Source organism: Motacilla alba, chromosome 5 (assembly GCF_015832195.1).
Source record: "Motacilla alba alba isolate MOTALB_02 chromosome 5, Motacilla_alba_V1.0_pri, whole genome shotgun sequence".
NCBI classification, from domain to species: domain Eukaryota; kingdom Metazoa; phylum Chordata; class Aves; order Passeriformes; family Motacillidae; genus Motacilla; species Motacilla alba.
The window spans coordinates 34,142,983-34,150,344 of NC_052020.1; the positions used below are offsets into that span (position 1 = coordinate 34,142,983).

A 7,362-nucleotide genomic window follows, 5' to 3' on the forward strand; every position below is an offset into this window, starting at 1 on the left:
TTTGAAATAATGCATTAAAAATGTCACTGAGGGCACTGTAGATGACTAATGAATTACTTGAAAAGGATGAGTGCAATGTTTAGTCTTATAAGATTATTTATTGACTGTACTTTTATCTACTTTTGATTAACCTTTTTTGAAATATAAGAATTACTCTGTGTCTGTCACCATGTTTATGAGGTTTTGGTGCTAGAGATTAATGGATGGAGATATACAAAAGATTTTTTCTCTTTTCTTATTATATTTTAAAGGGGAAATAAGTCACTGCTACCAGTGCTTCATCTATGCTAATGGCAGCCTGCATACTTGCAGTTACTTGCAGGAATCAGTTTTCCTTTTCTATCACAAACTTGGTATCTACAAACTTCTTTTAAACAGAAAACCCAACTATTTCTATGAATAATAACTTGTGCTTAAAATGTGCATTTTTATAATTGCATTGGTTAAATGTTCAGGTTAATTTAAAATAGACAACAATCTCATATATTTAACAAATTAATTCATAACAAGCCCTTCACAGGAAATAAACTAATTAAGATAGTTAGAAATTGCATGAAGAATTGAATGGTAAAGCAAAACAAACCCACAACTTTGATCCTTCCTCCTAACAGAACTAAGAAAAGCCAGTTTCAAATTTTAACATAATATCCAGAGAATAAAACACATTTGATATCTCAGCAACAGGCACAAACTTGGTATTTCAGTGAGAGCAAACAACATTGAGCAGGAATTGGTATGATTATACCTTTATGGAGAGTCATAACTAATGAAGCAGTCTCATGTTCATGAAACGAAACTGGCGCCAAAAGTGAGAAGAATGCAACTGGCAAGATCAAGGAGGCAGTGAAGGAGGACATGCACCTCACACACATTAGTTCAATGTCATCCTGGCCTGGATCAGCAGTAGTGAGGCCAGCAGGACCAGGGCAGTGACTGTCCCTCTGTACTGGGCGCTGGTCACAGCTCAAGTGACCACAGCTCAAGGGTCACACCTCAAGTCCTCCATCCAGTTCTGGGGCCCCCACTGCAGGAAAGACACTGAGGGACTGGAGCGTGTCCAGAGAAGGGCAACAGAGCTAGGGAAGGGTCTGGAGCACAAGTCATGAAGAACAGCTGAGGGAGCTGAGGTTGTTCAGCCTGGAGAAAAGGAGGCTCAGGGGAGACTTTATTGTTTTCTACACCTGCCTGAAAGGAGGCTGTAGAGAAATGGGGATCGGTCTCTTCTCCTAGGCAGCTGGTGACAGGACAAGAAGAAATGCCTTCACATTGAGCCAGAGGAGATTTAGGCTGGATCTTAGGAAAAATGTGTTCAATTTTCAATTGAATCAAGGCTGGTCAGGCATTGGAATAGCCTGCCTAGCGCAGAAATGTAATCACCATCCTGAAAGAATTAAAAAAGCATGCAGATATGGCACATGAAAACATGATTTAGGAGTGAACATGGCAGTCTCAGGTTAGTTAGACTCAATTACTTAAGTGGTCATTTCCAACCTCAATGATTCTATGACTCTATGTGATTTAAAGGAAAAAAAAAGGAGAAAATTAAAAAAGAGATGTTTCAATGTTTTTGCAGAAGAAAATGTCTCTCATAACTTATTAGACAAATCTGCTCACTGTGTATAGAATTCTAGTAAAAACCTAGTAAGTAAATTAAGACAGAAATTTTCATATCTAATGTGGAGAGGAATAAAATTGCAGGTAGAATAATTTTAGAAATACTTACAAAAGCATTTTACAAATCTGAGATGGTAAAAAGTCAGAAAGAAAAAATGTCTGCTTGCTGTGAGATTACCCAACTTTTAGTATAGAATTCAGGCCCTTGAACTCTGTCCCGCTTTTACTTTTTCTGTTTAGATTAGTGTTTTTCACATGTCTAAAAGTACTGTCTCTCTGCTTCCAGGATTTTATACTTTACATTTTTCTCAATTATTTGGTTTTCAATGGCAGGTAGTTTCTTTCTTCTCTTCCCTCTGCATATGTCTCTTCCTCTTCAATTTCATCTCCTCTCCTCCCACCTCCTCTCCTGTCAATGTGTGGGCTTCTGCTCTTGGAAAATTACAATAATTTGATTTATTCACTTCTGCGATGAAAGAGAATTTTTATGAAAAGTTGCAGTGTCTCAGCTGACACAAAATGACTTTTTAGCTCTAGCAATTTGTTTGTGTGTCTAAGTCTTTGTATTTCTTACTAAGCTTTTTCAAATATTTTAAAAATCTAGTGGAGTACATATGTTGTAATCTGTCTCTTATTGGAGGTATCAAACCGCACACTTTAGTTTTTTCATCATTAGTCTCATTGAAACTATCAGGACAGTTTACATACCTGAGCTTCAAAGAGAGCTTTATAAATCTTAGTTCTGAGAGAGATATCAATACCACATTACTTTTTAGTCTCTGAACTGCCACATTGCTCTCTGTCTGCCTCAGTTTCCATGCTTTCATTTTTCCTGCTCTCTCAGGGGACATCTACAAGACTTCATAGTCGTCCTAACTACCACCAGACCTGTGCTAACTGATCTAAGATGAAGGACTCTCAGAGATAGAGCTGTGCCTATTGCATACAAGAATATTAGTGTGGGAGAGAGGAGAGAAAAAAAGACTAACTCTGTAGGTTGCTCTTCAAGCATTTGTTAGGGGTATGCAACACAGAGATTCATGGAGATTCTAGTCACAGGAAATTTGAGATAAATACACAAAAGTGATACAATTTTTGGTGGAATCACTGGAAAAAAAAACTCTCAAATTGCTCCAGCATATCTGGATTTTGCATATACACAGGGAAATTAAATTCAAGTTTTGGCTCCAAATCTCTTTCTTACGAACAAATAACACTGTTCCTTGTGAGTGGTACGGCTACGGGTTGATCTTATTTTTCATGGATAAAGGAGACTAGGAAAATGTCTTTATGTAATAAAATTAAAACCCTAAATAGATGGATCTTTGTAGCAGACAGGCAGGCACATACCTCTGCTTAGAACAGAAATTTAAGAATCTGAGTCATACTCTATTTTTTTCTGTTTTACACCCAGAACATCTGTGGGTCTTTGCACAGCCTTGTAGTTCTTACCATGAGATCTTCTGTGTGAGAAGTTTGGTTTGATGGATGTCCCCTCTAATTAGGTTATACTGTGCTGATTTTACCCTGCCTTAGTACTTTTTAAAGGAAATACTCCAAAGAAATGTAGATCAACACAGCCTAAGGTACTACACACCAGAAAAACCACCAACCTCTTCAACTGTGCTCCTCTAGCGCTCAATAAATGTGATGTCATTAAACAGAGCTAAGTTGGAATGTAAAGAAGGGTAAGCAGTGTTGCAGACCTGAATTTGGCCATATGGCACTCTTGGAGACTGCTACCATTGCCCAGCTGATACACAGTAATTAAAGTGAATTTCATTGTGTGTAAATCCCTTAAATGCTTCCTAAATCTCTCAGAAAGATCCTGGCAGAATGATGTGTATTGCTGTACTGTTTTCCTGCCTCTACAACACTTTTACAATTATTACCAGCTTTCTTCTTTGGTTCAGTACTTCCCTTAACATTCTTATTGTTTTCCACAGCTACAAGTCATGATCTGTATTCTCTTCCTATTGTGAAACATGTCAGAGTATGTGTCTGTCTGATTAACAACATCAGACTCATGTCTTATCTTTCTACAATTGAACACACTCCATTGCGAGGATGCAAGGGAATTGAGTTTGTGATGTCTTGTATAACACTGTGAAGATTAATGTACACTGCTGAATCTCTGACTACAGGAGTTCCCACTGGACGACATGATGGGAACAGTAGGGTATTTTGTTATCTATGGCCATGACATTATGTCCTAGTTTCACGCACCACAGTACAAAGCAGTTGTTCTACTCAGAGAAGTTACTTACAGAAATGATGTAGGTGGAATAGCAGAAAGGCAAAAATTATTTTATCAAAATGAAGCATTCCACGAATCTCCCTGAGAAAGCATGTTGTTTAGCAATTACATTAAACAACTTCCCGAAAACTCGCCCCTTGCAGAAATGTGCTACTGTGCACAATTCTGAATGTCAGGCGCTTTCAGTAGTTCTTACCTCCACCTAGCTTCAAGGTATTCTATAAAATTCTCAATATGGCTGTGTAATATATTTCTGCTGTGATTCCCGGTATTTGTCATGATCAGACACTGAGCTGGGTTAAAAGGCAGTAAGTACAATGCTTGCTCATATAGTTTCTCTCAGATGTCAGACTGCATCCTTCACACCCTTTTATCTCCCATGCTCTGCTATTTTCTTTCTGTGGTGACTTTCCAATGGCTCTACTTTGCTCTTGGTCTTTACTGTCATAGAGCTTTTCATTATGCAGGTTAAAGCTCTCATTTCCATAACTAGAGCCAACAGAGGAGGTTTCATCCTGAAGTTGCTTTAATGATAAAGCAACGTCTTCTCAGAAATTCAGTGGTATTTCAGAAAGGTGTCAGAAATTAAAAAAATAATGGCCTGTTGAATAGGCTGCACTGGATTTTAGAGCCACTCCTGCTAGATTTCACCTGTCATATATTGGGGGAGGGGTATTATTGATGTAGATTTAAGTGGAATTTTAGTATTTTCGAATAAAAGTACTTTCTGAGATAAAAACGATTTTGAAACTGATGCATGAGACAGAGCACAAGATTAATAGAGAGGATTTTTTTCCCACAAAAGCTCTATAAAGACAATCTTTATGTGTTTGCGCACTCAAAGCAAAAAGAAAAAAACAGGGAAAGAAAAATAAAAACCTTGGATGCAATGTAGTTAGCTCTAGAATCTCTATCACAGTACCAATTCTGAGCTGTCAGAACGCTGCTCTATTTTATTCTTTTTTTTTTTTCTCTCTGTGTGACACATTTTAGCTTTCTACAAAAAGGGAATAAAGGGGAAGCAGCTCCGGCTAGCCTTGGAAAAGCTATTTAGCTTGCATATTGTGGAACTGTCTTCCCTAGCTAGTTACTGCCATTTTATAACACTGCAGCATATTGGATCAAAGACTAGAACTGCCACCTCCTGTTTACAATGGGCTGGAGCAGTCACAGAATTGTCAGGGCTACTTTCTGTCTCGGTGTGATTGGAAATAAGACTGAAAACGGTAGGTTGCTACCAACAGGTTAATTTCTTTTTTATTATTTAATTTTTGGCTTTCACCTGCTATGTCAATGCAAGTAAAGCTAAAAACATCTAACCCAGAAGGGCAAGTGTCTTTTTTAATCCTTTCAAATATTCTTGAGTATACCTGGGATAACAGGCACAAATATGCATGCAAGACTATTGTTTCAGAGATAATTTCAAAGGCAAAACCATGGAGTCAGGAAAAAAAAAAAACACAAACTAAAAATAATCCTTGAAGTGTGTTCTAGATTTTTAATATATTTTATGCTGAGACAAGAACTGTTGTTAGACTGCATAAACACTATGTCCCAAGGCTTAACACATAGAAAGATTATTTCTGTAGCTCTGCCAGTACCAAATTTTTGTGAGAGTCATCAGTGATTTTCATTTTTCTGTGACAATATGGTGTTTAAAAATATCAATTGACTGATAAGAATACCTCTTTTTAAAGGTGAAATTGTATTCCAAGTATCCGGAGGGTGTTATCTGGGGGCTCTGGTAGAATAAGAAGCATTTGTCAGGCAAATTTCTAGTTTATATATCTGATTTACTTTTCCAGCTTTAAGAAACTAATTTTGTTGCTTATACTCACAAAAAAAAAAGAGACACAGAGCAGAGACAACAGAATGCAATTTTCACACCGGAGTAAAACACAAACTTTTAGATTCCCATCACTGTGTCTGTTAATGCAGGTACCTTAGCAAGAAGATGTGCATAAGCCTCTAAAGTTGGGTTTTCAAGAGACAAAAGAAACACAAACAAGAAACATGGGTACTCACCATGTTCTTATAACACCAGCTAAGGTAAGAGACCTGTGTCTTTCTTCTGTGTCACTTCTTATATAGCTTAAACAAACAATCTCATTCCTTTTCTTGCATGTGCCTTGTGCAAGATCTAGGAATTACATCACTGCTCCCATTTAGTGTTGCTAGTTGGTACTTAGGGGTGCACACTGTAATGTGAAAAATAATGGGATAAAGATGAAACTGATCTGCTGTTTTCCTTCTTACAGTGGGCTTTGACGTATGCTGAGATCAGACAGCAAGATGCCTGCTGCATGACGGGACCAAGGATCTTACGAGGATATTTGGCATCTATAATATACCATCTGTATGTGATTTAAGTCACTCTCAAAGGTGCAACCCTTTTACATACTTCTTCTGTGTTTTTTATTGAAAGGCTGACTTGTATGTGCAAGCATCAGTTTGTGGACTCAGTGATGACTTAAGGACTATTGCCTAGAGACTTCTAAGGGGTTTTTGCAGTCTGTACAGGTGCCCTTTTTCCTTCACGGTCTTCTACATCCAACTAGAAGTGCTTATATTTTTACTTCCAGAGGTTTCTGCTTTGATGCTGGTGGTGACTGTGCATCCATCCCCATCATGCATACTAGGTGTGTAATATTTAAAGGGATTAAACTTTGACAATACTGTTTCCTCAGGTCTCACAATGCTGTATGTAAAATAGAGTAACTATTAAAATGAACTATTTAGTACCTTATATGGTCTGGTATATTGAAAAAAAAATATTTGACACACTGATAAGTATATATTTTGTAGAACTTTTACAAAACAGGATCAAAATTTGCATTTACATCTCCCTTACTCTTTTTTTTTTTTTTTTGTGCTTTTGTGAAAGAAAGTATACATATATTTGCAAGTATTTGGGACTGAAAAATACACAAATTTTTTCATAAATATTTTCTGCTTTCTGCATTGAGAGATCCTTAGATTACTGAAATCTCTTCAGCATTTTTCCTAAACTCACCTTCAAAAATGAAGAGACACAAGACTGCATTTTGGGTCTGTTAATAGAACAAGAAACTATGCCGATGGAAACTAATTCAAGAAAAAAACCTGGCGCTCAGAACATAAATGGGACTTAGAAATGCAGCTCCTAAAATTTCCAGCCTGGTTCAATATCATAATAAAATAGAGTGATTATAATTACTACCTAGTTGTAACTGTATCTTTTCATTAATTACCTTTTCTCACAGACATGTAGGCTCACACATTTATGCACTAAGATTTGGGCCATGTTTTTTAGTATTCTTTTTCAAACCTTGGTATCCTTGTGTGTATTTGCTCAAAAGAAAAGCCAAGATGAACCATTTACTTTCTCTGTGTTTACCAAAATTTATTAAACTAGTAGTGCAAAGAACACTTACTTCATGCCTGCATATCATACCCACTTCAAGTAATATTCTAGTACCATTCCTGCTACTCCTTCTTGCCTTGTATATTAA

The 7,362-nt window shown here is 37.0% G+C and overlaps 1 long non-coding RNA gene across 1 annotated transcript; it reads left to right on the forward strand.

The window, feature by feature from the left end:
• Positions 1-4,918: 4,918 nt before the first annotated feature.
• On the forward strand, positions 4,919-7,044 carry LOC119702153. Its single transcript, XR_005257264.1, has 3 exons — positions 4,919-5,097; positions 5,810-5,920; positions 6,130-7,044. It is a non-coding gene; the product is annotated as an uncharacterized LOC119702153 (long non-coding RNA).
• The last annotated feature ends 318 nt before the right edge of the window (positions 7,045-7,362 follow it).